This window comes from Oryctolagus cuniculus, chromosome 10 (assembly GCF_051225735.1).
Source record: "Oryctolagus cuniculus isolate XC-2025 breed Fujian yellow rabbit chromosome 10, ASM5122573v1, whole genome shotgun sequence".
Classification (NCBI taxonomy): domain Eukaryota; kingdom Metazoa; phylum Chordata; class Mammalia; order Lagomorpha; family Leporidae; genus Oryctolagus; species Oryctolagus cuniculus.
Window position 1 is genome coordinate 38,235,654 of NC_142876.1, and position 26,148 is coordinate 38,261,801.

Consider the following 26,148-nt stretch of genomic DNA (forward strand, 5'->3'; position numbering starts at 1 on the left):
GATATTTATGCTTTAGGGTCAGGTTTATTTCACTAAGCATAACAGTCTCCAATTGCATCCATTTTGTTGCAAAAGACAGTATTTCATTCTTTTTTGTGGCTGAGTAGTATTCCATACTTGTATATGCACCACATTTTCTTTATTCAGTAAGTAGTTGAAGGATATCTGGATTTATCCAACAAACATGGGGGTACAGATCACTCTTTCATATACTGATTTCATTTCCTTTGGATATATTCCCAGGAATGAAATGGCTGGTTCATAGTGTAGATCTATTTTCAGATTTCTGAGAAATCTCCATACTATCTTCCATACAATTGTACTAGTTACATTTTTACCAACTGTGTATTAGGGTATCTTGTTCTCCACATCCTCATGAGCATTTGTTATCTTTTTGAATTTGGGGAGCTAGCCATTCTAACTTGGGTGAGGTGAAACCTCATTGTGGGTTTTATATGTATGTTCCTAAGGGTTTGTGATGCTAAATATTTTTTTCACGTGTGTTGGCCATTTATATTTCATCCTTTGAAAAAAAATGCCTATTCATGTCCTTTGTCCATTTCTTATCTGGATTGTTTGTTTTGTTGTTGTTGAGATTGTTGTATATTCTGGATATTAATCCTTTATCAGATGGATAGTTTACAAATATTTTTTCTTTCTGTTGGTTGCCTATTTGTGAAACAGAGAGAGGGAGAGCAAGAGACAGAGGGTGAGAGAGCGAGAGCGAGCAAGAGAGAAACCATCTACTGATTCTCTTTTCAAATGCCCCAATGGTTAGGACACAGGCAGGAGCCAGGGTCCCAATCCAGGTCTCCCATATGGGTAGCTGGGACTTAACTACTTGAACCATCTCTGGCTGCCTCATAAAGTACGCAGGAAGCTGGAATTAGGAGTGAAGCCCAGAATTGAATCCAGTCATTCCCATTCAGGATAAAGGCATTACCATCAGTGGCTTAACTGTTAGACCAAAACCCCATGCCTGAATTGTACCATACTTCCAGTATATAGTGTGGTTAAACTGTTTAGAAGTAGGAAAATAAGATTATTTCATACAGGGCTTTTTCCAGAACAGCAGTTCAATTACCAATGTGTATGGCAAATGTAGGATGGAATACATTGTCTCTCATCAGTGTGTGAATCTCTCTCAGATAATAAACTTATTTCAGGAAAATTTGAGGAAGAAACAGGAAGATAAAACATTCTGATAGGTACTCTGTAAGATTATTTGTGGCTGGAACCTCATTTACTACTTTTTCAGATGGAAGCAATTGTTAGTATTTTCTTTCTGTTGACTTTAGAGATCATGCAGACTCTCATATGACTTGACTGCAAATCTTGATGTAGTCACTCAGTAAAGATTTCCAGTTGCCCTTGCCATGATATTTCTCACTAAGGTCAATAGGTTTTCTCTCCTACTTATGACACTACTCTGGCCACTAGCACCTAATTCACCTTTCTTCTCTCTTTTTAACGATTTCTTGCTTATAGCTCTGCTTAATATTCTTTCTGTCTGCATCTCTCTGACTCTGTGCTGTGCTACTGTACTGATCCTTCTCTCTGTGTCCTGAACTCACACATTCTAACAGAGATTTGGACAGAGTAGAATGCATACACAGACATTCCAAGATGTCCGTGGGCAGTGCTTTTACATTTAGTTACGTCATGGGCTCTTGGACAAGCCACAGAAGTTTCTTACTATTCCACTACCCTACACTCCAAATTCTTCAGTCCAGAGTGGAAGGGACACAAGCTACAAACCTTTCTCACTGAGTAAAAAGCCCTTCAGAGGGGTTCTTTGGGAAAGCAAGCACTCAGAATAACACTGATTTCTCTTCAATGTAGCTATTCTAGAAATACCTAACAACAGAATGGGTCTTTAAGAACATAAGACACACTAGCAAGGTAGTTTCGATCTAAGTAGTGGCATGGATAATTCCTGAACATCGCACGCAAGCACATAGTTGACTTTCAACACACCTGAGTTAACTTCCTTTTGGAACTGTGTCCTTGCAGAAAATTTTAGGACAACACAGTGAAGAGACAAACATGCAGGCCTTTTGTAGGACTCTAGACATGTGATGCATTAAAGAACAATGAGGGAAAGCAGTTTAAATGTTGTACCCTGACAGGGAACAGGAGATGGAAGAGGAGGGGTTTGGGATTGTGGGTAGGAGGGTGGGTGTGGTGGGAAGAATTACTATGTTCCTAAAACTGTATTTATGAAATGCATGCAAATAAATATATAAAAGTGAAAAATAAATGCTGTACCCTGACTCTTCGCTCTTTCTGTATGTTTTCATAATTTGAATTTTTTTCTTTTTGCTATATTTCTAAAAATTCAATTTTTTGATGAACTATTTTCACAGCCAAGTTATAAGCATCTACCGTTTAGTTTAGACAGTAAAAATTAATTTACATTTTACTCAAATTAAGAAAGTACCCAGCATTTCTTAAAGAATCATTGGAGGGACAGACATTGTGGTACAGAAAGTTGAGCCACTGCTTGGGACTCCCAAATCCCATGTCAGAGTGCTGATTCTGGGAGTGGCTACTCCATTTCTGATTCTGATTAGGTTCTTGGGAAATGTCACATGGTAGTTCTAGTGGTTGGGTCCCTGTCACCCATGTGAAAGACCTGAATAAAGTTCTGGGCTCCTGACTTAAGCTGGACTAGCCCTAGCTATTGTAGGCATTTGGGGCAGTAAACCAGTGGGTGGAAGATCTCTTTCTTGCACTGCCTTTCAAGTAAATGAAAATAAATAAATAAACATTTAAAGATAAAGTCTATCTTATGTCTCTCTCCTTTTCAAGTAGTAAAAAAAAAAAAAAACATTAAAAAAGGAAAGTATCACCAGATATTTTAAAATAAAAAAGAAAGAATATTGTATCAGAAGATATGGTATAATATTTCTGTGTAAAAATTCAGTTTTGAAATAAAGAGTATGGATGCCCAAGTAACAGCAGGGAAGAAAGGCAAATTATTTTGTTTCTAAAAATAGCAAGTATTCCAGTGATAATGTACAGAGCTGAGTATTGGTTCAGGCTACTACCTTTGGCAACTAGATTTTTTTTTTAAGGTTTATTTATTGGGATCAGCACTGTGGCATAATGGACTAAGACTGCCTGTGCCACCGGAATCCCATATGGGCACTGGTTCAGTTCCCAGCTGTTCTTCTTCTGGTCCAGTCCTCTGTGGTAGCCTGGGAGAACAGTAGAAGATGGCCCAAGTGTTTGGGCCCCTGTACCCCTCTGCAAGACCTGGAGGAAACTCCTGGCTCCTGGCTTTGGATCAGCCCAGCTCCAGTCATTACAGCTGATTAAGGAGTGATCCAGCGTATGGAAGACCTTTGTCTCTGTCTCTCCCTCTCTTTGTAATTATACCTCTCAAATAATTAAATAAATTCTTAAAAAAAGATTTATTCATTTGAAATGTGAAATGATGAGAGGCGGGGACATGACTCACTTGGTTAATCCTCAGCCTGTGGTGCTGACATCCCATATGGGTGCCAGGTTCTAGTCCTGGTTGCTCCTCTTCCAGTCCAGCTCTCTGCTGTGGCCCAGGAAGGCAGTGGAGGATGGCCCAAGTGCTTGGGCCCCTGCACCCTCCTGGGAGACCAGGAAGAAGCACCTGGCTCCTGGCTTTGGATCAGTGTACTCCGGCCATAGCGGCCATTTAGGGGGTGAACCAATGGAAGGAAGACCTTTCTCTTCTCTCTCTCTCTCACTGTCTAACTCTATCTGTCAAAAAAAAAAAAAAAAAAAAAAAAAAAAAAGACAGAGAGGGAGGAGGAGAGAATGTGGCCAAAACAGATGGCTCTGACAACCAAAGCACGGGGACCAGGAACTCCATCCTGGATCCCCAGGATGGTCCTTCAACACATGGATGACTGGACCCAAGCACATGGGCAATCCTCCACTGTTTTCCGAGGCACATTAGCATGACACTGCATCAGAAGATGTGCCCACAGGACTTCAATCAGCCATACAACATGGGATGTCACTGTAGAAGGTGGCAACTTAACCTGCTGCACCACGGCATGCCCCTGGCAATGGATCTTTAACTCAGATATCTAGGAAAGCCAGAGGAAAGAATAAATTATTTCACCAATTCCTCTGGTTTCCCAGTGCAATAATTCCATCAGTATGTAACCAGAGTTAGGACAATTTCCAGCATCCCTTAACTCTGAAAAGGAATTTTAAGAGTAGTACAAAAAAAAAAAAAAAGTACTTAATCAAGCTCTACTGATTTATTCCATGCACTCCAGTCATTTGGTCAGTTTTACAAAAGACTGCCGCAGTTTCAGAGGCTAGACTCCAGATCTCAACAGTTTCTTCACGTGAACTTCTAACCCACATTAGAGCCAACATACAAAACCCACGATCTGAAAGGACCTTCTTGCTCCCTTGTACATCCCTGAGTACACATTGGTGCCTGAGTGAGAGTGCCAGTGCTTCACTGTGGAGGTGGCTGAGGGACAGTGAGGAGGAAAACTCTCCAGGAATCATCAGTGATCAACAACACAGACTGTAACGGGGAGTGGAGGAAAGACTGCACCTTCATGACCTTTTGTATTAGAGTAGGCAGCCAGAAACACTGAGCTGGGCACTTGCGACTATGCTTATATTTAATCAGTTCAATCATTGAAAAGCAAAATGCTGGGGAGGGAGGGTGGAAACCAAGATTATATTCATTGTTTACACACCTGATGATGAGAGGGTAGATTGTGAAAATGTCCTAATAAAGATCGAAAGGAAATGATTTTACATCTAAGGAAAAAAATGTTGGTCCTGTGTTAAAAGTGCCTCATTTACACCAGCTCATTCTAGATGCACAGCTGGTTGCCCTGCAACAGCCACTGTAGCTCCCGTAATAGCCTCCCTTGTAGGTTGTGCAGCCTGTCTGCCTGGCATCCCCTGCGGTGTCTTAGCCCCTTTTTACTGTTTCCATGTTTATCCCAAAGAAAAGTAAAAGAGGAGACAAATATACTACTTTTTTTTAGGGCACTTATGCAGTGTGAGGCAACATATCCACAGTGTCTAGTGATTCAGTTGGGAACTATAAGACTATACTACAGGCCACAGCTTTGGTCTAACTTTATGGCTCAATAAATTTGGGGTTTGTTAATGGATCTGCTATAAAAGATTAAAATTCATTTATAAATATTGATTCACCATCTATTATGTTACGATTATCTACAGATTAAAAATGAAAACTATGTTAAAACAACATTAAAACATTAGAACCAGATCTCAGCCTGGCACAAATCATCTTTGGGCCTGAGAGCTAAAGGAATGAACAGAGAAGCTATTATTTTGTTTGAGACAGAAAAAGAGTAAATCTTCGGAGTATCCTGGTCCAATATCCATCCAGTTAGAGGATCTCTAGTGAATAGATCTTCCTGTCTGACCAACTTCACACTTTTACCATTGAAGGCAAACCAGCATCACTTGCATCAGAATGCTCCAATTGCAAAATAATAGAAATAATCAAAGAGAGTATCACATATGTTTAGGCCCACAATGTCCAATATTGAACACTTAACTCATCCTGTTCACAGAAACATACAGTATTGACTTGTCAGTGTCATGGCCGTGGTCACAGACACTGGGCATTATGGAACTCAGTCACTATTCCTAAACTTTCCCTTCAGTTTTTTTTCTAGCCTAACTTTTATTTCTTTTTTTTTAAAGGTCTGCATGTTCAGTACAGATGCAGTGTTTTTCCAAATACTTTTTAAATTTTTATTTATTTTATTTTATTTTTGACACGGCTGGTGTGCTGCAGCCGGCGCACCGCACTGATCCGAAGGCAGGAACCAGGTGCTTCTCCTGGTCTCCCATGGGGTGCAGGGCCCAAGTACTTGGGCCATCCTCCACTGCCTTCCCAAGCCACAGCAGAGAGCTGGCCTGGAAGAGGAGCAACCGGGAAAGAATCTGGCGCCCTGACCGGGACTAGAACCCGGTGTGCCGGCGCCGCTAGGTGGAGGATTAGCCTATTGAGCCGCAGCGCCGGCCCTAACTTTTATTTCTTATTGTTAGCAAAGATATGTCAATCTTGTGTTTATTGGATCAATGCCAAGTTTTAAAGGTTTATTTATTTACTTGAAAGTCAGATTTACACAGAGAGAGAAAGAGAGGGAGAGAGAGAGAGAAAGAGAGAGAGAGAGAGAGAATCTTCCATCCACTGGTTCACTCCCCAGTTGGCCACAACGGCTGGAGCTGCACCAATCTGAAGTCAGGAGCCAGGATCTTCTTCCGGGTCTCTCATGCGGGTGCAGGGGCTCAAGGAGATGGGCCATCTTCTACTGCTTTACCAGCCCATAGCAGAGAGCTTGATCAGAAGTGGAGCAGCTGGGACTCGAACTGACACCCATATGGGATGCCGGCACTGAAGGTGGCGGCTTTACCCATTACGCCATAGCACCTGCCCCGATATAGTTACTTTTATATCTTGGTGTAGATGAAGATATGGAGCATAAAAGGAAGTGGCCCAGGTCATCCTATCATTGCTTGCACTTTTTGCCGCTCCCTCTCCCTTCCCTCAACCCATCCCACCAACTATCAATTGGAAATACATATTCAGGAGTCAGTAAAGCTAAAGAAAAAAATTTTTGCTTAAATTCTAAAGCTTCATCAGGTAATTTAATGACCTTTGTCAGGTTAATATTTTCTCAACTATAACTGATTGTTAGACATGACCACGTGACTTGAGGACATTAAACAATATTATTTATGTGTTTTGTATGTGTGTGCACCTTACATCTGGACCTTTTAATCATTACTCATTAAAACAATCACATAGAATTTCTTTTAGATTTGCATGTGTGTGTGAACAAATAAGCAGAAGAATAGCATTGTAACATTACTTTTTTATATTTAGTATAATTTCATTTTAGGTAATTTTAGTTAATGCAGTAATATATAAATACATTTCTTTGTTTAAAATGATAACTTAAAAATGCTGTAACTAAAGTAATTTCCTTTATCTAATAATCCTAATTCTTACCCACCACAGAAGTATCAATTACTGCTTCTTCTATATATATTATTGTGTATCCTGTTGGTATTTGTTTTATAATAAAGGCATTATACTTTATGTGTCATTCTATTGTTTTGTTTGATTTTCATTCAAAAACTTGTCTTGACAATCTTCCAATCCATACACTATCAATCTCTCTATTGATCTTCTCCATACTAAGCAATAATACAAAAGTAGCATATTTTAAAGTCATTTTGCTGCTAACTTAATATTTGCATTAATGCCAGTCTTTCCTTACAGTGAACAATGCTGGAGGGGATCTCATTGTACATGACTTACTTTCCATTAGTGCGTGCTTCCCTGTGACAGAACCTGATAAGTGTTGGTGCTATATCATAGAGTACCCAGATTTTTAATTTCAATAACTATCACTCAATAGACTGCACTTCAGCCATTGTGCTAATTCACACTTCTAGTAGCTGTATATAGAAGAACACTGTATGCCACATACATTGCCAATACATTATTCGAATAGACCTTGTATTAAACAATTAAGAAGTTACAATAACAGATTTGTAAAAGCAGGGAAGAGATGCTTAAAGCACTCTGAATGATGAGCCTGACTTGAGGATGTCTATCTGGGAGAAGAAAATTATGAAAAAAAAAAACATATAGCTGTCTTCAGAGATTTCAATGCCTCACACAGTAGCTCCTAGAACATAAAACCAGGGCTAAAGTACCTAAGAAGAAATGATAGAGGCATATTAATATAAAGTCAATAAAGCTTCAGATTTCAGAACGAATTTACTTGCATTGGCCAAGATATGGCAACAATCCACACAATTTTTCATATGCTCAGATCCTTTTATAAAATTTGTAAAGTAAGATTTTTAGCTCAGAAGGTTAAGATCAATTACTCTTTGCTAACTTCATTTCTATAAAATTAGTCCTTGTGTCGGATGAATTTACAATACTAGTATGTTTTTTTTTTAATTTGAGTAAGGGGAAGTTAGTTTCTAGATACATTTAATGTGGAATTGTACATGTTTGCGATACACCATCGCTTTTGCAAATGATTAAACCCTAGCTTGTTTACATAGGCAAGTAAGTATAAGAGTTGATTTTTGTAACTAAAATGCAAATGATCACAGAAGTATTGAAATTGCAGTTGTAGTTTGGATATGATTTTACTCTCCAAGTCATGTGGATGTTTGAATTACAAATTAATTCATATTAACTGTTAGTGAACTAATGTTAACAATTGGTGGGGGCCGGTGCCATGGCGCAGTATGTTAATCTTCTGCCTGCGGCGCCAGCATCCCATGTGGGTGCTGGTTCTAGTCTGGCCTGCTCCTCTTCCAATCCAGCTCTCTGCTGTGGCCTGGAAAAGCAGTAGAAGATGGCCCAAGTCCTTGGGTCCCTGCACCCAAATGGGATACTGTGAAGAAGCACCTGGTTCCTGGCTTCTGATTGGCGCAGCTCTGGCCTTGTGGCCATTTAGGAACGGAAAGAAGACCTTTCTTTCTGTCTCCCCCCCTCAAACAAATAAATAAAATAATTTAATAAAATAAAAAAAATGGGTGGATTAAGAGTGGCAACTTGGGGGCTGGCACCGTGGCTCACTTGGTTAATCCTCTGCCTGTGACGCCAGCATCTCATATGGGCACCAAGTTCTAGTCCTGGTTGCTCCTCTTCCAGTCCAGCTCTCTGCTGTGGCCCAGGAGGGCAGTGGAGGATGGCCCAGGTACTTGGGCCCCTGTACCCACATGGGAGACCAGTTGAAGCACCTGGCTCCTGGCTTCGGATTGGTGCAGTGCCGGCAGTGGCGGCCATTTGGGGAGTGAACCAACGGAAGGAAGACCTTTCTCTCTGTCTCTCTGACTCTCACTGTGTATAACTCTACCTGTCAAATAAAAAAAAAAAAAAGAGTGGCATATGACCTTGGAAGATATTTCTCTTGAAATAGTTGGTTTTATTTTTATTTATATATTTATTATTTACTTACTTTTAAAATTGTATTTTTATTTTAATCAACAGGGATAGAGACAAAGTGACTACTTCCATTAACCATTTTACTCCTAAAATGCCCACAATAGCCAAGATTGGCCATACCAAAATCAGATGCCTACACTTTATTCAAGGTCTTGCAAATGGGGGGAAGGAACCCAAGCACTTGAATGATTATCTACTTCTTTGAGACTGCTCATAAGTATGACACTGGATCAGAAGCAGTATAGCTGGGCCTGGAATCAGGCACTCCATTATGTGTTGTAGATATTCTGAGAGGCAACTTAGTTGCTGCTCCATTAATCTGCCTCAAGAGAAGGTTGATTTAAAAGCTAAAGGTTGATTTTAAAGCTGTTCTCTTCTGCATGTCTTCTACCATGTACAATTCTCATCGAAAAGCAGGTAAATGGGGCCACCCAATCTTGGACTATGAACCTCTAAAATTTGAACTGAAAGACACTCCTTCTTTCCTAAACAACTTCTCTTGGGAATTTGCTACAAAGTAATAAAATCTGATTAATTTAGTCTGTATAATAATCAATAGATTTTTTTTAACTTTTATTTAATGAATATAAATTTCCAAAGTACAGCTTATGGATTACAATGACTTCCCCCCCCATAACGTCCCTCCCACCTGCAACCCTCCCCTTATCCACTCCCTGTCCCCTTCCATTCACATCAAGATTCATTTCCGATACTCTTTATATACAGAAGATCAGTTTAGCATACATTAAGTAAAGATTTCAACAGTTTGCTCCCACACAGAAACATAAAGTGAAAAATACTGTTTGAGTACTAGTTATAGCATTAAATCTCAATGTACAGCACACTAAGGACAGAGATCCTACATGAGGAGTAAGTGCACAGTGACTCCTGTTGTTGACTTAACAAATTGACACTCTTGTTTATGGCATCAGTAATCACCCTATGCTCTTGTCATGAGTTGCCAAGGCTATGGAAGCCTTTTGAGTTCACCAACTCTGATCATATTTAGACAAGGCCATGGTCAAAGTGGAAGTTCTCTCCTCCCTTCAGAGAAAGGTACCTCCTTCTTTGATGATCTGTTCTTTCCACTGGGATCTCACTCGTGGAGATCTTTCATTTAGGTTTTTTTTTTTTTCCCCCCAGAGTGTCTTGGCTTTCCATGCCTGAAATACTCTCATGGGCTTTTCAGCTGGATCCACATGCCTTAAGGGCTGATTCTGAGGCCAGAGTGCTGTTAGGACATTTGCCATTCTATGGGTCTGCTGTGTATCTCACTTCCCATGTTGGACCATTCTCTCCCTTTTTGATTCTATCAGCTAGTATTTGCAGACACTATTCTTGTTTATGTGATCCCTTTGGTTCTTAGTCCTATCATTACGATCAATTATGAACAGAAATTGATCACTGGGACTAGTGAGATGGCATTGGTACATGCCACTTTGATGGGATTGAATTGGAATCCCCTGGTATGTTTCTAACTCTACTGTTTGAGGTAAGTCAGCTTGAGCATGTCCCGAATTGCACATCTTTTCCCTCTCTTATTCCCACTCTTATATTTAACAGTGATCACTTTTCAGTTAAGTTTCAGCACTTAAGAAGAATTGTGTATTGATTACAGTATCCAACCAAAAGTATTAAGTAGAACAAACAAAAAAAAATACTAAGAGGGATAACATATTAAGCTGCTCATCAACAGGGTGAGGGCTGATCAAGTCACCATTTCTCATAGTGTTCATTTCACTTTAACAGGTTTCCTTTTTGGTGCTCAGTTAGTTGTCACCTATCAAGGAGAACAAGTGGTATTTGTCCCTTTGGGATTGGCTTATTTCACTCAACATAATGTTTTCAAATTCCTAACAGGGATCACTTTTCAGTTAAAATTTAAACACCTAAGAATAATTGTGTGTTAATTACAGAGTTCAACCAATGGTACTAGAACCAAAAAAATACTAAAATGGATAAAGTATTACATTGTACATCAACCGTCAGGACAAGAGCTGATCAAGTCACTGTTTCTCATAGTGTCCATTTCACTTCAACAAGTTTCCCCTTTGGTGCTCAGTTAGTTAAAAAAAAAATAATCAATAGATTGCTATTTCCTTAACTTTAAGTAAGTATAGACCAAACACCATTATCTACATGCAACTCTATTTTCTGCCCCTCTATCTTACTCTAACAAATATTTGTTGTCCTTTTGTCCAATACATCCAAACTGTTCTCATTGTCATTTCAGGTGATGCCTTTGCCAAAATCTTCTATCACAGCTCTTTCCTTTACTTCTGTACTGGTTCTTATCAATATCTTGATGATGTGAAGGAAAGCACCTTGATATAGATGATATAGATGCTTTAATATGCCTTTACCAAGAGGACATCTTTCAGAAATTGGTCAATTTGTATCATCAATTCAAAGAGGATTTTATGTTTGTCAATGCATGCATACATATATACAGACACACACACAATTATAAATTCCCTGAGACCTTATAACCTGATCATGAAAATGCTTGAGAAATGTTTACTCAAATTTGACAACAATCTTAACAATTTACATGACATTGATGACAAGATAAGATGCTAAGAGAAAATGTAATAAACCGTCAATGATTAAACACATTTCCATCAGTCTTGCTAAAGGAAAGACAGAAATCTTCTTATTTGCTCCATGAACAAAGGATATGACAATGCTACAAAAAAGTTGTCATATGAAAAGGTGATCACAGAGTCAACAGTCAAAAAATTTTAAGAAAAAAGTAGATAGACCTACCAGGAAGTAAATAAATAAACATCTTATTATAAATATAGATATACAATTTTTCTGGATTTTATCCATTTTATTTTTTTTAAATATTTGTCTCATTTATTTGAAAGGCAGAGTTACCGAGAGATAGAAAGTGAGAGAGGGAATGAGAGATCTTCCATCTGCTGGTTCACTCCCTAAATGGCACTCCCATGTGGGTGCAGGGGCACAAGGGTTTGGGAGGGCTTCAGCTGCTTTCCTGGTGCATTAACAGGGAGTTGGATGGGAAGTGACACATCAGGGACTCAAGCCAGTGCCTATATGTAATGCCAACATTGCAGGTGGCAGCTTAATTCATTAAGCCACATTGCCGGTTAGCCATTTTAAATAAAAACAGAGTTGAAACTTGTACTCAGGCACTCTAAAATGATACCAGATGTGGCTTGACAGCTGTAACAAAAGACCCCACCCCCACAGAATTTTTAAGAATGTGTATTGCCTTTTCCAGATTCGGTGAGCCTCACATTTCTAGAGCTAACTATAATCTTAGTCATTAACTAAGAAATTTAAAAGAAAACTTGAGACTGTTGAAGTGCAAATTGTATAACTCTTAATGCTGCTCTATCTGTTTCTCAAAATGAAAAAGATCCTAAGAGAAAATATCAATTAGACCTAATGACTCTTTTTACATCAAAAAAGAAATGAGAAAGAGGGAGCTGAAGAGGAAGAGAAGAAGGAAGGGAAGGAGAAAGAGTAAAGGACAGGAGGAGAATGAAGAGGAATCAACAAAGGAAGAAGAGGAAGAAAGAGGAAGAGGAAGGGACATGCTAATATTAAATCTGCATTGTTTACTAGCATGAGACTAAAATTTTCATTCTAAGAAAATGCAGATCATAAAAATGATACGTGACTGCATAAGACAGAGGTGTCTAAGTTTGCACACATAGCAAGCTACCAAGTGTTCTCTTTTCCCCAATTTAGACATTACTCAAAACTCGCAAGTTCAGAGTAAAGTAGCACCCTGTTCCCCTGGCATTCACTCTGGTTTGCCTTTGGCAAAACGCTACTTCTTATATGAGGAGAGAAAAAAAGATTTTCTAAAGCATGTTTGAAAAGGCCCAAGGGCTCTTGAATATCAAATAGCTCATATTAAACAACATGGATGATTGAAGTGTAAATGAATAAAAAACATGGATTTTTTTCTTTTCCTTTACACTAAATTTTTTTAAAAAGCTAAGAGAAGATAGAGCTAAATATCTGAAAAAATATTCTGAAATGTTTGATGAACAAAACCTAACTACACTTATCTAAGCACACAAAATGTATGTGCATATATAGAAAGATACGGATATATGTATAAAGACAGAACTAGGTTGCATTTATTTTACAGTTTGAAAAGACTTTGATGATGAAAATGTTGTGATAAATGTTGATAGAATGGGGGGTGTTTTCTGTTATTCTGTTTCAGCTGTGAATAACAATGTATCATATCAACTTTTTTTGTTCAAAATAGTATTTGCGACTATACTAAGTCAGTCTCAGACTTGATGTTTTTTAAACACTATTAGCACCGTCATCATCCTCTATTTGTTTTCTTGCTGTTTAGTTGGAAGCTGTCCAACCTTCTAGGACTAGAAGCTGTCCAACTTTTTAGATTAATGCAAATACTAGCTTTAGGCTTCCTACCACAAATGGACAGCTTTCTTTATATTAAGCTTATAGTAAATATGCAGATGTGCAAATGTGCATACACTTGTAGGCCCACACACATTAAAGAAACACACAGAAGACATATTCATTAGATAATATATCAAGCTGCTAAATTCCAGGTATGCAGACTTCTCCAAAGAGTTTCTGAATTCTTACTATTTTTGGAGCTAGTAATATGCAATACTCTTTGAGCATTCTTTGCTTTTCTCTTTAATCTTATACTTTTTAGTATAATACATGACACAGAGGATAGAAGACAGACATCAATTTTTGAATCATTAAAAATTTGGAAAAATTTAACTCATCAAAGTGTCTATGTGTTTTCAAGATATAGCTTTTGTCCACAGTGACCTATGTTTTAATCACCATAAGGGTCATCTTGATCGCAATTTCAAAGTTTCATTTATGTCTCAGACTTTTCTTTAAGCTCCTCTTTTTTGTAGGAACTAAAATGATTATTAATCTTGTTCTCATCAGGGACAGTATTCAAAGATAAACATGAGTGTTTTTGGTATTCAAGATGACTAGAATTGTGGGATGCCACAATGTGATGGGCTTTAGCTAGACTGTCTGCAATGAGGGGGTGATCTTTCACAAGAAAAGATTTGTTTGCTACTATGATATTTTTGGATGCTCCAGTGGATATTTCTGTAGGCGAAGAAGCAGCTTGTTATTGTGTAAGGCTAGAAACCAACTCAGTTTAAGATTTTAAACTGAGAATATTTTTCTGAGTAATATGTATGAAAATGTCCATAAATGCAATTATTGTGAAAATTGAGTATTTATAATACTTCTTTTTTTATTTTGAACTCTACCAAGAGTTGTCATCGTTCCAGTAAATCATTCACTGCTGGTTGTACTACTGGTGTCATTTGAGTTGTCTAGAAAATATACCCTTATCAGTCTTCACTTGCAGCTGTCACCAACACAGTACAACTGACCTCTCACTGTGACTTTGGAGGTCATGTTGAATGGGCATTTGCAAATATAATAATTCAATGTGCAATCATTTTTCTTTTTTTAAAATTCTCTTACTGTTATTTATCCTCTCTATATATACACATATATTACTTTAAAGTTATGGTCTATGTAGGCTAAATTGTCTTTGATCTTGTACCAAGATTTAAAGGGGCAATATAAAATGTAGCAGCAGGGCAAAGTGTCTGGTAGGAGTGAGAGTCTCTGCTCACAATGAAACCTTGATTTGCCCAAGGATATTGGTTCTCCAAAAGTCCTCTCATTTTTTTTTTCTCTCATCTCTAATCCCATGCCATCAGATTAAAGGATCTTTTCCTCATTATTGTTGGCAACAATAAACTCATGGAAACACTCTGCTTTATTCCTGGAGTATTTTAATTCCTGCTTCATTCTCATTGCATCCCATCCTTTCATTTCATCCTGCATGATAATTTCCATATCCATCAGGATGATGTCTCCAATACTCTGTCCTCTGAGTTTTTGGCAATCCTTCTGCATGGGTCTTGAATTTTCACTACTTCTGCTACTGGTAGCCATTTTGGACATCTTGTACCTTATCAAACAATTGACCCACTCCCTCTCTACTTTTCATTCTAAGTACTCCATTCTTAGGATCATCACTCACCTTTCCAGATTACACACTATCATCACTCACCTTTCCGGATTAGACTCTATCTGTCATAATTAATAGGTCTTTGAGTTCCTACAGACCTACAATTTGTTGAATCTGCCACCTTTCCAGTTTCCCACATTCCTTTCCTATTTCTCTATTTCTTTCCTTCTTTAGTTTAGATTTGTCTTCATTATTCCTTTATTACTACTTCATTATTACTTCCATGTACACCCTCTCAATTTCTGATTTCTTTATCTTTATCTTCATCTGAAAAAAATCTAAACATGATTAAGTCCAATTTCCACTGACTATGACCCCTGAGTAAAAAAAAAACAAAACAAACACACAAATACACACAATGATGCTAATTGATATCACATTAAATTTGTGATCATAAGTATCTCATGGATCCTTGAATGTGAGTGACAAGAATAAAACATTTCCTTTTCTCTCAATGTTTCCTGTGCCAAAAGTATACTTTATCCAGATGTTCACATGGTTTGCTTTGCCACTTTTTTCTCTACTCAATAGCACAATATCAGTGAAAACTGATCTCTTTCTTTTGGACATAGTGCACCTTGACTATAACAGGCATTTCTTAACCCTGTTTTAGCTTCCTTCTAACATTTTTATTATCTGACACACTATGTGCTCTACCAGCTTATATAATGTGACTCTACCAACTATGTACTTTTAAATTATTTAAAAAGAATAAAACAAAAAGAAGCTTGATGAAAAGAAAGCTTTCTTCCCTAGCATCTTAGTTCATAGCTTCTATGTTGTTTTGGCCATTTGCTTGGCAAAGAAAAGAACAGTGTTAGGTTTCTAGGATGAAGAGATCTATTTCCTTATTTCCTTTCTAAAATCATCTCAATTATTCTGTGGCTTAGTCTTAAGGAACTTCATGGAACAAACTACGAATGAGCACTTCATGAAAAGTTTCAAGTCTCATATATTATCGATGTCTGCTTGTTGTATTATAATACTATCTTTTCTCAGTGCTGTCCATTGTTTTCACTATAATAATCTGTAACATATAATATACAAATCAACTTCTCTAATAAGTATAGGAAATATTTCGATGGTACTTTCCCGCTACAGACATATTTTGGCATTCTATAATACATGCTACCACCAATTAATTTGTGTGGAAATTAATCATAATTTTTCCAAACTTCGCATCGTATTTTACCTTGCTATTTGAATTTAAGATACTAAATTACTTAATATTTTACAATATTATATATAGTGTATCACATTATAGTATATAGTATTCCGTTATTATACTTCCATGGGAGTAAAACGAGATATCTGTTTGGGAAGGCTTAGAAGATACCATGGGATTGGTGGAGGTAATGGTATGAAAAAGAATGAGAGTGGAAAAGCATATAGTTTCTGCAGATGGTCATTTGAGAAAGAAGTCTGTATGATAGAAGACTCCAAAATTGAAGGCAATAAGCTGGGTGGTCCACCGAATGTTAATGCAGAGTCATGCACAGAAAATGTACCACAAGGATGGCCCATTCATACAAAAGCCAAGAAGCAGAAAAGAGCTAGAAGATTTGGGAACAACGCAAGAAATTAGAAACTGAGAATTAAATGACGTATAGGATCAAATTTAGAGTAAAAGAAGAAAGAGATCACAATAAGAAAAAGAAATTTAGATTTGGGGTACATCCTACAAACAGTAACTGTGGTGCTCCTTCCAGTGGTAGGTAACCAGGTCCTATGAGGTGATAGAATGATGTCTTCATTGCATTAGAATCATACTGTGTACAAGTTGCTTGGGGAAGACAGTCATTAATGAATTCATGAGCCCTACCAGATGCCTAAGACTATAGAGCACATTAAAGTTTTGATAAAGAAGCATAATGACAGCATCTTTCTTCATAAGAAGTTTATTATCTAGTTAGAAAGGCAAGCATTAAACATGGCACAAATAATCAGCAAACTAGCTAGAATATAACATAAAGCTTAAATCCCATGAATAGGCAATAAGTTAAACAGGTTATCATATTTGACAGTGTCCAAGTTATAGGACATGAAGGAACTCTCCTGAGTAGAGAAAACAGATGGCTCAGATAATAAAGTTGACCCTACACCCCAGAGAAGGATAACCCAGTTTAAGGGAGAATAAAAAAGTCGTCAACATGCAGATTATATTTCCTATTGAATTTACTGCTTCAGAAATACTTGGTGCTATTGATAGTATAACTTCCAGGTGGCATTTCATCCTGGTAACCATTGATTGAGCTGATGTTCTATACAAGGCAATGTAATAACCATCAAAAACAAGATCTAGCACTGTGGAATGGCAGAAAGTAGATTAGCATGCTGGGCATCACATGAACAAACTGAAATGTGGACAGGAACACGGATAATAATCTAACATGGTCACCATGCTACATGGATCCCGAGATGGTAAAAGAAGTCTCAAATAAGATTTCTGAAATACCATTTAATGATGCAACATGAGATGTTATATGCAAGGGAATTCCAAAGTGTTAAAGAAAAACAGAATTAAAAGAAAAAGAATGTTTCTGTGGACTTTTTGAAGCCTCTCTCCTTCGTCACGCTTCCAGGGTTGAGTGTTTATGATCTGGTGTAAGCAAGACTGAGCTATTAATTAGTAGTCATTTTTTTTTTAAAGACAGGCATGGAAGCACATTGATTGTGTGGGGCAGACAAAAACAATAAAAGCACAAATGTAAAAATGTATGTGGGTTAGAACTAACAGTGAATATTCCATGAAGAAATATGGCTTGAGGTTAACTTTGAAGGATGAGTGGAAGCATAAAGGCTACAGAATAGGGCATGGAAAGAAGATTCAAGACTCTCAGGTACAGAGCAGGGTATAAGCATCTTCAAATGAAACATGGGAGGATATTACAGCCGGCATGGAAATTAAATGGCAAGAAGGCTTATCTGGTGAATAGCAAAGGTAGCCAGATTGCTGATTCATTTTTAGACAGATCTAGGTTGGACCTAACTCCTCCTCAGTTCTAATCAGCCTGGTTGGGTGAACTCTGTGCTCAGGCAGGTGCATAAAAGCTCCTAAAGTAAACCCATACACAGTCATTAAGAAAATGAACCAAGTCCCAAGGGAAGCATTGTGATATACAGTGTCTGAGCTTCTCCAATATCCTTATGTAATAAGGTGCCTTATAAATGTTATTAGCTGCAGGTTTTATGGCAAATTTTATGCCATTTTGATTATGATGCCGCTGGATGACAGCTAGTTTACGTTGCTTAAACATCCTCCGTATCTAATGTCGAAAGGAAGCTAATTAGCTATAACCATGAAAATGGCTGTGTCATGTGAAAAGGAAACTATGTAGAGTAAATTTCTTGACTCCAGGATTGAGAATGTTATACAATGATTACCTTCAATTTTAAAACATTTACGCAAGCTAAAAGTCACAGAAAGGAAATTAAAAAATGAGAATATAACTGTTGTTTTCTAAATACATTTTATTTGCACCAGCCTTTCATGACCCAAATTCTTTAATAGTTTATAGCCTAATGAATCACTTTCTCTCGGTCACCCATTCCATGTGGTTGTATGTTTATTAATGTTTCCTGATGGATCATCAGTCCATATTTCTTTAGAACATCCTCGACAACATATTCAGAACATTATTTAAGACTCATTATTCACTGAAATAAAACATGCAAAAGCACAAGTTGGGTAGCGGGGATATTTTATTAGAGTGTGCTGTATCCTAAGTCTCTCATCAACATAAAACACTGTAAAGAGTCTATAAATCTAATTAAGAGCATTAGAATAAGAAAAAATCACTGAGTATTTAGTTAGGATAGGCAAGCCTTATGCAGAAGCAAATTCTTAGTTGCAATCATAAATGGCAATTGAAAAACTCTCATTACTTTTAACACTTAAATACAGAATTAACATAGGTGGTATTTACCACTCAGCAGGCACCAGAAACAGGTAAACACCAATACTCCTTTTGTTGTAGTGCCTAAATATTTTATACAGAAAAAGGCAACATTAAAAACCAGAGGCATTAATTGGAGAGTTTTTCATATGTCATTTAAAAAGGCACTTGTTGGAGGAGAAAAATATTTTGGTTTAGTTCATGGGCAATGACACTGACCATATGAGGGTCAACTGATCTGACATTGCAGGCAGGTGGGTGGAGGGGGGAGGGACGGGGATTGTTCTGGTTTTGAAAAATTCAGTAAAGATGATAATGGACCAAGCTTACAAGACAGACTCTCTCCTGCCACAAGTTTGCTTTTGAAAAACCCAGAATGAAAACTAGCAGTCTATGTCCTCTCTATGGCTCTCCACCATGTTTTATTTTTTTATCAATGTGTTAATATTTTTAAGCCAATGCTTAAAAATTTGGAGATAAAACATCATAAATCCACTTGCAATCTTCTTGTGAAAATTCAGCCAAACAGCCTGTATTCCTGTATGGCAAGGAGCAGTTCCCCCATAGACGGGCCCTATGCTTTCCAGCAAGCTGCCCTTCGCCACCCTTCCCCAATATGGCATGATACAGGGTTTTATGAGCTCCCTGACCCTGAAGGAGGACTTCCTTCAGGAAATGAGGGACTCTTTGACCCACATTTGATAGCTGAAAGGAACACTCACATAAATCCTCGCTGAACAGAGAATATTGTTTACTAGCGACCCTCTGACTTCCCATATATGGGGAGCTAGTTGAAAATTTCTTTCTGAAGAGAAAATTATATTAACAGTGTATGCCCATCTGCTATTAAGGTCATCATGCCTTATTGGATTCTTCATCAGCAGCAGAAGCAAGTATCTAAACTTTAGAAAACTAATAAGAAAATGCGACCATCTAACAGATGTCTTTTTAGCCTGAATCCCTGTGTTACAATGACATTTTCTCGGGGTGATTAAGATTGAAGTCACCTAATTTGCTTAATTTTCATTTTAGGCATCTTGCCCTTAAAGTATCCTGTCTCACAGAAACTTCAGGGGTCTGGCATTCCACAGATATTGATGGATCATTTGGAATAATTCCCATCATGCCAAAAATGAACTCCATTCCAAGAGCAAGGGAGTTTATCTGATGATTTCTGGTGGATCTCTTTTGGATAGAGAGAGTGAGTTCAGGGAGCCTCAGGCAAGGAAAAAATGAGAGTTAATGAAGAGGAGAAAGAAGCACTGAGAGGAAACTCTATGGTACCCAGAGCAGTGAGTTACGTGTGACCCTTCTATTCACCTACTTCTGCATGCCCTTGAGCATTATCAGACATCACCATACCCCCCTGTTTAAGTTGCTGCACAGCTCACCAGAGAATGACTGGTCCCATAGAATACATTTTCAGTTCCCTTTTATTCACAGAACAAATGGAGTAGGAGACTCCTATATACCTTTGCATCCAGTTCCGTCACTCTCAGAAATTGCCAAAAGTGGCTGTTGAATACATACCTGTGATCAAAAAAAAATACTAAGTCACATTGCAGCAAAGGTCTTCTGGTTCAGTTTATTCATTGAAATAACGCTGATTCGCCAAATTTGCCACAAAAATATACTAAACACTTCATTTGTGTGATATGTAGTTAACCAGTGGGTAAGAAATTAAACTAAAGAACTCAATGTTTTATTTAAATTTTGACTTGGCTTCCTAACTTAACATCCCTCCCAAAATGAGCAGTTAGTTATCTAAGAATCACGTATATAGCTTGCCACTTCATTCACTTCCATTCATTTATTACGTGGAAGGTACATGTGTAGCAGTGTAGCAAATTCAAGAATGACTGGATCAGCATCTCAAAGAACTTACCATGCCATGCTGAAATAAAACCTATATACAAATTGTCATTACATCAGGCAAAATATAGCAGGTGCCATATAATCAACACAAAACAAAAACACTCATATTTTATAATAGAAGTCAGACCTTACTACAATCTGTGACACAGAGTAAAATGTATGAATGTTGAATAAATGAATAAATCAGAAAACACTGGTTGCAAATAAATTGTCTTGTGGTAATGTCTTATGGAGTGGCTGAAACCAGTGCCGTCTGTGAAGGTTTAAACTTTCAGAGATTCAATCTCTGTAAGCAATGTCTGGAGAAAAATGTGCGAAATATTTGGGGGAGAATGAGTAAATAAATTTGGCTTTAATAAGGAAATTGGTAAAACATAATGGAATATAATAGTAGGACTTCACATGGGGCAGTAAATTAGAGATCATTTGTGGATATAATAGTTATTATTCAAAACAAAGACAAGCTTGACAAAGAAGGAAAGGTCAAGCTTGTATCAAGTCTGCATTAAAAAATTTTGGCAACAGCATATAAGCAGATACCTAAATATGAGTTTACTAAAAAAGGTTTATGGAAAATGGAAATAAAAGGTAAGTTTTTTGGTGCAGCAAATTTTTGAAATCCATGTATACTTTTATTTTTTATAAAACTATGCATTTTCCATGAACTTTCTGAATAACACTTCTATGTTTGTGTTTTTTTTTCTCTCTCTTTGCTATGACATCACGCAGAACACAAAAGACAGCAATATGTGTATCAAACAATCAACCAGAGAAATATGCTTAGAATATACTTGTTATACTCTAACTCTCCCCATAGTGTTGCTGCATGTTTGCTTTTATAAATTGGTCAGCTTAACTTTTTTTTTTTAAGATTTATCTATTTATTTGAAAGGGAGAGTCACAGAGAGGCAGAGGCAGAGTGAGAACGAGAGCGAGAGAAAGAGAGAGAGAGAGAGAGACGGGGCGGGGGGGCTTCCATCCACTGGTTCACTCCCCAAATGGCCACAATGGCCTGAGCTGAGCTGATCCAAAGCCGAGAGCCAGGAGTTCTTCTAATTCTCCCATGTGGGTACAGGGACACAAGGACTTGGGCCATCTTCTACTGCTTTCCCAGGCCATAGCAGAGAGCTGGTTCAGAAGTGGAGCAGCTGGGTCTCAGATCTGTGCCCATATGGGATGCTGGCACTGCAGGAGGCGACTTATCCTGGTGTGCCACAGTACCAGCCCCCAGTCATCCTAACTTTTAAAATCATTCTAATTTGCTCCTTACCCTCAATGTAAATAATCAAATTGGACAATGAGTGCTATGCAACCACAATAGAGTATCAAATGTTAACTATTTAGCTTAGTGTTTTATTGCTGTGTGTACACTTACACAGAATGGTCATTGTTTATTTGAGCAATTACTTCCGAAATTGTATTTTAAGATTTTTTTCTTCCTTGGGAACCTTACTGTCCTATTCAAAGTAATTAAAATAACCCTTCACAAGGTTAACCACTTAAATGTGACTTTTCAAATAAAGTAGAAAATCTATTGAGAGCAGAACAAGTGAAGAGGTACAAATCAGCAAAGGTAATTTTAAATTTTACACACCATCTCTTATAATCTTTCTCAATATTGTAAATTAAAACAGAAAAGTTTAGCAATGCATTCACAAGAACAGCTGGAAGTTAACTTGGTGAACTATTCACATTCTCAGTGGTAGGTGAGATGTCCCCTTACTTATGATCATTAGTATTACTTTGTCACTTTGTGGGAAATGGGTTGCCTATCTCTGGTTGCAGCTTGTCAGGAAAATGTTTACTGATTTCTTCCAGCTGGTAATGAGACTCCTGTTACATTTTTGGAAATAAAGATCTCTAGAGTTCTGACCAATTACTTCATTTTCAGCAGAACAGACACCTTATTCATAATTTGCGCAATCTTATGAATGAACCAAATACAAGTCTATTGTTGAATTTTTGAAAAATAGTAAGAGCCCTTTGCAAACATATTCCATGTCAATTTTGGCAAAATAATAAGAACTCTATGCATATATTCCATGTCAATTTTTCACTATCACACACTATGCTGCTCTCATCTGCATTATTATATTTTTCTTTCTTTCCAAATTTATTTTTTTATTTTTAGTTAAATGATTCTTATTCTAATTAAAGATTCTTTCTAACATAAAATGTGTGCACTTTCAAACAAGAAATTTAATGAACAGAATTTAGAAATGTGTAGAGTGGTCTGTCTTTTAAATTCCTTAATAGCTTCCCCTTTTGTTTAATTATTTGGAGCATAAGTTCTGCTTTAAGTAAATATCAGAATTGACCCAATGAGGGACACAAATTCTCCAAAAGGAGAACGAGAATCCCAATTGCAATATATCCATTAAAATGTCCCCACAAACTGTTCCAATCTAAATTGTCTCAGACTGCTGTGTCTTTCCAGCCTTATTGATTTGAAAAATAACAAACAAGTATAAATGACATTTACAGCTCTTAATTGGTGTCATTAGCGGTTCTTATTATTCTGCAGGACAAGCACTAACCCTTTATTGAGAATTCAGTGATGCAGGTCTGCTTGGGACTCATCAGCCTTAAAGACAAGTAATAAAACAGCTGAGTGACTGACTTAGAGCCCTATTCATCAACAAAGGCCACAGGCAGCTGGGCCCTATTTTCCCTTGATTTGTTTTATGCAGTTATTTAGACCTTGGAACTCCAAAAAGAAAAAAGCACATCAATGGAAGGAGTTGGAATTGATTTCTCATACCCTCTGGACTTAACAATCCAAGGGGCAAATTGTAGGGTTGCTAGTCTTTGCTCATTAATGGTTTCAACCAGACACAGGGAACAAAGGGTGTGTGAAGATGTGGACTTCCTGTCTTTCTGATCTTAGGTTATCTTTGGCATCCCCTAGGTTTCCACTGTGGAGTTAATGGCTTACGAAGGGGGTTTGGCTTTTAACAGGGCTCAGCGTTTAGCGTTGACTTTTCCAGGTTCAGCCACTGACTGTGGGACAATGTTTTGAATACATGGCTTTCCTGGTCTCCTGAAGTCATAACTGGCTTTCAGCAGGGCCATTAGCTGATTCCTATTGAAAAAGACTGAATTTCTTTAAGCTTTTCATGCTCTGAGCCAGGTAAGAGACAGGAGAGAACTATATGGGCTTTTTAGGGCAGGTCGTCTCCTCAGGCTTTGAGAGCTCACTGACCTCTCTGTGCAGTGATCTATGGCTCCCAGACTCTTACTCTTGTGATTGCCTTTTGATTTAATTTGTGCTCACTGCTTGTTCAGAGTTATTGATGTTCTACTTGGATAGCTATGATGAATATATGTTTTGTTTCGTTTTATTTTTATCTTTCATATTAACTGCAAGGTGATTGCTTCTTGATACTTAGGTAGCTGTTTCTTGTTATGTTTAAAAAAAAAAAAGAAAGGTAACAGAAAATATTCATCCTTCAATTTTGTAACCTTGTCTCCATGGCTTTGACTGAATAATTGAATGTAAATAGTTGTGCATGAAATTCAGAGAGTTATGAATGCACAATCCACGTATTTATCACTTTTAATTTGATAATTTATTTGCTGTGGAAATTTCATTTGAGAAGGAATATCTGGTTTTCATCCACAGCTTTCTTTTTGCCTAGTTGCATAAACTGGATTGTATAAAGCAGAAAGTAGGTCAAGTAGTACACACCGAGGAGCAACTGGCTCCATTAAAAGCTGGCCCTGCTCCTCCCTAATTCTCCTCCCTTCCTATCATGAGACCCCCATGCAATGTCATTGTTCACACCTCATTGGAGCTTCCTACAATCAGCTCAAAATGACACATTCAAATCAATAATCCAGGAATTTATGGAAAAAAGTACATATTTGAACTCAGTTTATTTTATATGAGTTTGTGGAAAAGGTATTTATTAAGAAACCAGAGATCATTTGATTGGCTGTCTCATCAAGACACTGAAAAAATGAGAAGACAATATGTTTCTAACAACTTAGATCCATTTCCTTACAAATGTAACAATCTGATGAAAATTTCTGCCCAGCAGTGAGGTATTTACATTTCTTAAGGAAAGAGTAGATGCCTTTTTTTTTTTCGTTCTCATTTCCCTGCCAATACTGTGCTTAGAGTTTTATGTGTTCCATGTCAGAGCCAATGTTATGACTTGCCTATGCAAAATAGGGTATAGGTGACAAATCCAAGCTGTTGTATGCTTCCCACTGTGAATAAGTGAGTACCCAGGATCCTGAGCTCCTGTTCTGGTGCCTAAGCTGCATGGAGGAGCATTTCTCAATCAGGAGGATATGGAGATCAGGGGTGGGGCTTTTCTCAAGCACAGAGGTCAGTACATGTCAGAAGACAATCTCTGTAATAGAAATTCCAAATCCCCCAAATCAATCCTCCTAGTCTTCCTTTTACAGATGCTAACAAGGTAGGACACATATTACCTAATGTTGAGTAACGATGTACAGCACCTAAGTATTGACAGTGATCTCCAGAGATCCAGGGAGCAGTCTCATACTGGACCATTTCTAAGCCATGGTTAAGAGAAGAACATGGATTTTTGTTTCAGAATTTGACCCTTCATTCTTGGTCCTCAACAATATTTTTCATGCTCTTGCTGTTTAGTTAGCTACACTATTTTCCTTTAACTAATTAATTTTGATATATTTTATCAGACTACTTCCATGATGTTTATGTACTATTTGCATAGTACATCTATTTGCATAGATGCAAATAGACACACATTAAGTGCTATAAAAAGAGAAATATCTTGGTTGCCACACTATACCACCTAAGTTTCTGAGCTTTCTCTAAGTTTTATCTATTCAGAGTGTGTTGGCGCTTCTCAAGGATTATTGACAAGTAAACCTTCAAAGTTGGGTGTTCCTACTCTTAAAAATGAGAAAACTAAGACTCATACAGATTACATAGTTTGTCCAATATCTCATTTGTGTTTAGTAACAGAGCAAGTTTTTAAAGTTCATGTTCAAATTCAGAGTCCACGTTTTCAATCACTATTTTATAGAGTTTGAACTAATCAGAAACACTAATCTTTGGAAGGGATCATTTTAGTCATTCTATGTACAAATTAGACTGACAGGGGTCCATAGATGAGCTCTGCAAAGCTATGAGTTTCTAGGAAAATAAATATAGATGTTAGTGTTTTTTTATTGTGGAGAAGATGACAACACTCAGCAGATTCTATCAGGATCCTAACCTGAAAATGGCTGTGGATGACTAACTTGGTTTTATTGCACTGTAGTGTTAATGTGCACAGCAGCACTGCATGCCTCAGCCTCAGGAACTGAATGCCTCCTCTTAAAAGGAGGTTCTGGGAAAGTAATGGAAAGCACTCATGTTTAGTCTCATA